Genomic DNA, 7,950 nt, shown 5'->3' with positions numbered 1-7,950 from the left:
TATCGGGGGCCCTGGACATGTATTAACATAAGGACAAATCATTTATGTAATAAGAAACACTTATTACCTTATAGTCCTTAGGACGTAGAGCCTGTACATTTGTTACCTCTTTAACATATAAAAGTTTCCAGGGAAAGTAGTTCAACTACTATAGAAGTTCAATATTCAGAAGTAATTAAAAGATGTTTAAGAATAGAGTTACCTCGGAGTTCATATCAGATTCAACTTACAACTAAAATAAGGACATACCCAAAAGAAGAAAGAGAATAAGCTCTACATACCTATACCAAAACATACCAAGAGAAGCTTCACATACATTACATTCTGACACATAGAAGCCCTACTAGGCAATACTTAATATTCACAGGAACTCTAATACTGAACAGTGGATAGGGGTTATGAGGCATACTCGGAATTCTGGGAATGGAATTATCCCCGCACTTCATATACAATTCAGTTAAGGCTAAACATTGCCAAAAGGAAAGAAAGATAACTGTACGAACTTATACCAAAACATGCCAAGAGAAAGCTTTACATACCTTGTCTGAATTATTCCTTATCCTATTTGCCTCACCATCCTTTGAACATTTTTAACATGAAAGTAATATGAATATCAACCCCTTTTAACTTTCCAGCACCCTAGGTTACACCTTAGTATTAATGGAATCTATTTCCTTAGTCGTTTGATAGTGTCGTAGCATATTCGGCTCACATGATAATGTCTAAGGAACTTATGAAACATTCTGAGTTTTAAAAGCGTGGGATGTAACATCCTTTCCTCCTTTAGAACATTCGTCCCAGAATGTTAGACAAAACTTCTCTTAGCACCTTATACAAATCATAGGGAGATTCTTTATTGTTTCTATAATACATACTTCTACCCAGGCACTTAATATACGAGTTTCAAGAGTTGGGGTTACCTGCTGACGTCAGGAATAGGTGAGAATACTTGGGTTTCAGGCTCTCTTCAGTTTCCCCGGTCACTCTCTTTCTGGTTTTGGTTTTTCCACCATATCTTGATGAAAGGCACGTCTTTAGTCCACAATCTTCTAGCTTGTCGATCTAAGATGGTGATAGGTTGTTCCTCGTAGGATTGCATCTTCTGGACACCATCTATAGAATTTACCCTGGGTGGCTCGTCAGTACATTTGTGAAGCATCTCCATCTGATGGACTGGGCGTATAGTTTCCAAATAAGGTGGTAAGCTCAACTTACCAGCCATGTTGTCCACCTTATGATCAACTTGATACAGTCTAATATATTTTGGGTTAAGTTCCTTTTTATGGGTGACTCCGTTATGAACATCCAATCATCAATTTGAACTCTGAATGTCGATGTCGATTATCTATATATCATTTCTACCGACTCTGGGTTGTTAATCAATAGCTTGCTTAATCCTGTTTGGCCTACCAGCTTAGTCCTTTCCCTAATAGGGGGACTTATACACTCTACCTTATAACATCTTGTAGGGGGTCATCTGGATATCAGAACGGTAACCCTTCTCGTAAGAAAACTCAATAAGTGGTGGACGATAGTCCTAGCTATACTTAAATCCAACCTCATAAGCTTGCAATATATTTTATAGCAGTTGATAGTATGCGCAGCCTATTCAGTAGCCCGAGGAAAATGCGGTACAAAGTCCCGTCTGTGCTCCCGACCTCTTCTTGGACTAAGGTCCAAACATTAATCATAATTGAAGTCCTTCTATCTAAAATACTAGCTAGGGAAACCTCCCGGAACCTTACTATCTTCATGTTCTATAATTCCACCTAATTTCAGCTGCATAGGTGCTCTTGCTTAAAAGCAAATGGGTTGATTCATTAGCCTCGTATAGTCCTTCTCGAATCTTTTCAGAACTGTAATTGACATTCTAGCTTTTGGGTCCTTCTTTTCCTCTTTCTTTCCACTCCTTAGGGTTGGCTACCAAATAATGCTGCAGTCCCCTCATGTAATGGCTCTCATAGTCATTTTGTGCTTTGTCTAACATGATCTGGTATAATTTCGACGAAATTTTAGCGTATATACTCGCCATCCTATAGTAACCGGCTAGTTCTGCCAGTTTTATTTAAACTCTTTCACCACTTTCCTTACCCCCACTTGTAACCCTCTAGACACATTATCCTGTGTCATTTTCTTCCTTACAAAATGACGAGAGGGTACAAGAAGTATCCTAGCATTATCTCGCTAGTCCTCATGTTTTACCTTTCCTTTTTCTCCCTTATCCTACATTCAATGTCGGGGGAGTCTTTGGCCCAATCGTGGCCATGTATAATGCCACCCGTAGTACCAATTCCATCTCGATAGTTTGGCTTAACCTATCTTTGCATCTCTTAGTAGTAAATTGTAACTTGGGCTTCTTTGCCTGGAATAATAGCTATGGGGACTCCGTAAGGTCTTACCATTTCTTTACCCCACAATTTTACACCTTCTCGGCTGAGTAGGTAGCCTTTGATCAAAGGAGCAGGGCCAATATCATTAATCCACGGGTAACATTCCCTTCAGAGTAATCTGTCGATGGAGTATGAAATGAGTCTTGTAGTCCTGGTCATATTGTGGAATTTTCGACCTTGGTATTACTTCCTGGCTTCTATAAATTATATCAACTAGTACCCTTACCTTTTTGTGGTTTGCTTTTCAATCCTTAGAGTTGGCTGCCAAGTGGTGTCGAAATTCCCTCGCCCACTGTCCCATATATCTATTCAGTCGTTTGCCTATCATTAACTGATACTATGTCGACGAACTATGGCATTCAAGTGCGCCATCAGTTAGCAGTTAGATAATACTTTTTTTCTTGCCTAAATCCTCCTTACAATACCCGCAACGTAGCGTATAGTACTCTGGGAACATAATCTTGTGTCATTTTTCCATTGCTAGTTCAGATTCTTCTATCTCGCACGATCATACCAGCACTAACACTTTAAGTTCCATCAGAATTTCGAAGTTAAGCGTGCTGGGGTGAGAGTAGTATTGGGATGGGTGACCTCTCTAGGAAGTCTTTGTGTCGCGTTTTGTTGTAATTCTAACCATAATGTGCGGGGCACTCAACTTAGCCCAAGATTTACCTCAGCTCTTTCTCGCGAGTCTTTATGTTTTGCCTTGTCCTTCCCTCTGTTATCTTGCAGCCGGCATAGGGGTAGATCCTTTAATTCCACTTTGGCCACGTCCCCCCTTTTTTCCATTTTGATTTAACTTCTCCCATTGTATCCCCCCCTTTCTGTACGCACCCATTCATTAGGGTGGGCTACTGAGTAGCGCTAAAGTTCATTCATATAGTGACCTTTGGGGTCGCTTTGATTTTTGGCCATTATAAGCTGGCATAGCTTTAAAGGAATTTGATATATAAGTTCCCCTATCTTCTATTCACTTTGTGTTTTCCTCATTTTCTACCCAAGGAGGCTTTCTATTCCTTTGTCCTTGGTTATATATCTATCGCAACATCATTTGCGACCAACTCTATAGCCAACATTTTGGCTTTTTGGTCTAGCATGTTGTCATTATCCTTTGTAGTTTTTTTTGGGTCATTCGATATCCTTTAATGGTTACACTCTTTTGTTTTTGTATGCAGTCGCCTTCTAGTGTTATGTTGTTTCTTCGAAATAAGCTTCCGCAAGTAAAGAGGGTGTCCCTCATCGATAACACGAAGAGTGTCTCTTACAACTTTAATTAAGCTTCCTATGGGTACTCGGTATTAATTTCCAAAATATGTTATAAACAACATTTATTCCCCCTTTTGTTTTCTCTTGTGTTGGAAAAATTTCGGCAGATTTTCCTCTACAATCTTTACTATCCCATAACCTACACGCAGAAAATACCAAAAATGCCACATAGGGCCAACATATATACATATATTGGTGTCATATCATATTACCGCTGCACAGGCTTTCAATATCATCTCATATCGCAGCCACACAGGGCTTTCAATGTCAATAATACTATATAAAAAAAATATTGGACTTACCTCGTACGTCCAACTTCAAACTGCATTTGTTGCATTTTCCAGTCTACATTCCTTTCAGGTTTTGACTTTACATTTCAATTTTTCTTCCATAACTTACCACAACAGATATTTTTCATGCCTTTACTTCACTTACCTGGGTGCTTCGTAACGTCCATGTCGATAATCACTTCCTTCGATTGATGTCGCCCTTTTGTTAAGATCCAAAGTTAGTATAAGAAATTTTCCTATGACTCGGATCTATAGCACGATCTCAGATGTGAATGAAAGGAAACATCCTAAATATCCTGTAGATTCTTGTTTATAGATGTGGCGTGCAACACATCGATAACCAAGACTCTACTAGACATGGTCTTGTGACGACCCAACCCCGTAGGTCGCGACCGGGGTCTGACCTAGACCTCCCGTACACATATCTATTAGCTGTGGTCACATTGAACTGTAAATAAAACAATATCATGTAACAGAGCCCTACTGGGAGATAACATTTACATATATCTGTAGCCCTTTTTGTTTGTATCACAACATGACAGGGCACGTAAGCCGACAAGGCTGCTATAACATAACAACATGTACAATATATCATATAGACCCAGCTGAACCAAACTGACATATACAACATACATATACATGTCTGCAGACCTCTAAAAATATAAACGATAACATATGGCGGGACAGGGCCCCCGCCGTACCCCTGATTGAATAAAACAATTTTTATACATCCGTGGACAGTATCAAAAACTAGGCCCTGATACTATGGAGCCTCTTCCAGCTGAGCTGCATGGATTCCTAAGCTGACGGACTCCCAAAATCTGTATCTGTACCTGCGGGCATGAACGCAGTCCCCCGAGAAAGGGGGTCAGTATGACATATGTACTGAGTATGTAAAATGTAACATAATACACTAGAAGCATATCTAAGATAGAGAAACAGGGGACTGAGATAGAGAAACCTGTACCGGTACTTTGTGAATTACAAAAACATGCATGTTCGAATCATATCATATAGCCGGCCCTTTCGGGGGTCCGGTGTATCACCTCTGTAAAACCATCATGGCCCCAGTGCCATCACTACCTTATTACAATACATCATCATATATCTATACACGTATCCTGGCCCTCTATTGAGGGACTCAGGGAATAATGCAGTGAACTATGCACAAGAACATATCCTGGCCCGGGACTCAGGAAAAGAAGTGTTACAATATACACGAGTAGAGTAGTGAGTAACTATATGCAATTTAAATCATTATTAGAGACTTGACCGTATAAGAAGATTAAAATTTTGTCGGAGGACTCGAGTAGTGGTGTAGTCATCTCGAGTGACTTCTAAATGCCATTATGGGTAATATCAATTATAATCTCGGGGCTCCTAGACATGTACTAAAGTAAAGCCAAATCGCTTATGGAACCAGAAACATTTGTTAACATATAGCCTGTAAGACTTGGAGCCTGTACATTTGTTATCTCTTTAGCATAGAGAAGTTTTTAGGGAAATAGTTCAATTATTATAAAAGTCCGATATTCAGACGTAAATAAGAGATGCTAAGAATTGATTTACCCCGGAACTCAAATCCTATTTAACCTACAACTAAGACATGCCAGAAGAAGAAAGAGAATAAACTATATATAGTCTGTACTTTCCTTTATGTGGATATTTCATACCCGTCCCATTCTAGGGCTCGGTGAACAACCATGGCATCATAACCTCATTTTCATGACAGGTACATATCAAGAGAAAGGAGAGATAGCTTTTCATAAACTACTCTTTAACACGTAGAAGCCTTAACAGGCAATACTCAATCTTTATAGGGGTTCTATTATCAAACAGTGGATGGGGATTAGGAGCCATAATTGGAGTTTTGGGAATGGAATTATTCCCACATTTCATCCACAAACCACCTAAGGCTATGACATGCCAACAGGAAAGAAAGATAGCTTTACGCATTATGTCAATGACATGCCAAGAGAAAGCTTCACATACCTTGTCTGAATTATTCGTTATCCTACTTGTCTCGCCGTCCTTTGAACCTATTCGACATGAAAGTAATATGAATATCAACCCCTTTTACTTTACAACACCCTAGGTTACACCTTAGTATTAATGAAATCTATTTCCTTAGTCGTTTCCCCGACTAGTTCTGTTATTCGCTTAGGCGTCGACGAAAATTGGGCAGCACCTCCCTTATAATGTGCCCTATCCAAATTTTCAATTAGGTCCCTAATACCTACATACAACCAAAAATAACAACCTGCAACAATTCACGCAAACAATATACAACATAAACTCCAAACGACTTATTCAAAAATACGGTAGCACAATAGGGCGTCTAGCCTTTATTTTGTAACGCCTGTCATTATATGCAACGAGGGGTCGTGTGGATTAAACCATCAGCACCCTAACCCACATTAAAACATATTTAGGCCCTTCAACAACACATCACACCCCTGCAGCAGCACCTCACACGAACAACACTATCCTTCGACGACAATTTAGCTATAGCAATTCCAATTTAGTTTATTTCGAACGTCGAGCATTTCTACGACATTTTTAAACTTTCAGCAGCATACAAGGGGTGTAATACACCATATAACAACACCATAATCTTCAAATTGAAAGGAAAAACCTTACCTTTCCCAAAATTGGCCAAAACTCGCCAAACCTATCAAAACGTGAATTCTGGACAGCCTACTGTCTTGTATTGTCGCTTAGTTTCGAAGGGGTAATTGAAGGAAACAAGATTTGTGGACTCAATGAAAGTTATATACATGTGTATCAAGGTCGCAAACAATTTTGAATTACCCCTACAGCAATTTGTTATGAAAATATATGACCAAAATACTCACAGCTATCCGTGTAGGATTTCCAAAACCAAATTTGGGCAGTACCTCCTCTACACTTCATCACCCTTTTTCGTGAAGCTAAAAGCAAAACTGGATTTGAAAGTCTAAATAAGAGTTATATAACTATGAAATACCTTTCTAAAACATATTGAATCATCCGAAACTAAGCTATACACACGAAGTTATATTAATATTACTAACAACTATCCCCTCCAAAAATGGGTCTATGCCCTAGCGTTTTCTCTTTAAGTTTCTCTTAGTTTTCCAAGTTAAGAACTGAAAATATGGTTCCGTATTCATCGTAATATACATATATACACCTCCACGTAATGGAGGAATACCGTAGATAATTAATTCACGGAAGAAAAGTAAGAAACTTACCTTAACCTCTCCAAAACGCGGCTGCCTTTCTCCTTTCTCTTCTTCACGTTTTTCTTCTAAGTTCTTCGCTGATTTTTGGATATGTAATGAAGTACTTAGTCATAATACATAAATATATAGGTTGGCTTAGGAGGTGACACATGTCATCCTCTAAGAGTGACACGTGTATGCAACCACTTAGGAGCTGCCACGTGGGTCACCTCCTTGCTTGAGGTGCTGCCCCATGTCACTCTCTTATTGGCTTCCTCGTTTCATCTTGTTCCCTTCCCCCTGGGTTCGTAATCTCGTCTCATTTTAAGAGCCTAAGTAATACATGCTTCGCAAGCTTGGTACGTACTCCAATAGCTTAAGTATGTAAGACTTCTAAGTTAGTAGCTTACATAGGTAACTCAAGTCCTACGACCCATTACTTGGCCTCCAATTCCTTCCAGACTCTTATGATTTCATCTCCAACCTTCTTTACTATGGGGTATCACATTCTCCCTTCCTTAGATCCGTTTGATAGTGTCGTAGCGTATCCAGCTCACATGATAGTGTCCAAGGAACTTATGAGACATTCCGAGTTTAAAAAGGATGGGGTGTAACATCCTTCCCCCCTTTAGAACATTCGTCCCCGAATGTTAGACAAAACTTCTCTTAGCACCTTATACAAATCGTAGGTAGATTCTTTTCTATTTTCTTAACACATACTTCCATACCAATACTTCATATACGTGTTTTAGGAATCGAGGTTACCTGTAAATATCGGTTACAGGTGCAAATACTTGTATT

This window comes from Solanum dulcamara, chromosome 7, assembly GCF_947179165.1.
Source record: "Solanum dulcamara chromosome 7, daSolDulc1.2, whole genome shotgun sequence".
Lineage (NCBI taxonomy): Eukaryota > Viridiplantae > Streptophyta > Magnoliopsida > Solanales > Solanaceae > Solanum > Solanum dulcamara.
This window is presented reverse-complemented; position numbering follows the sequence as displayed.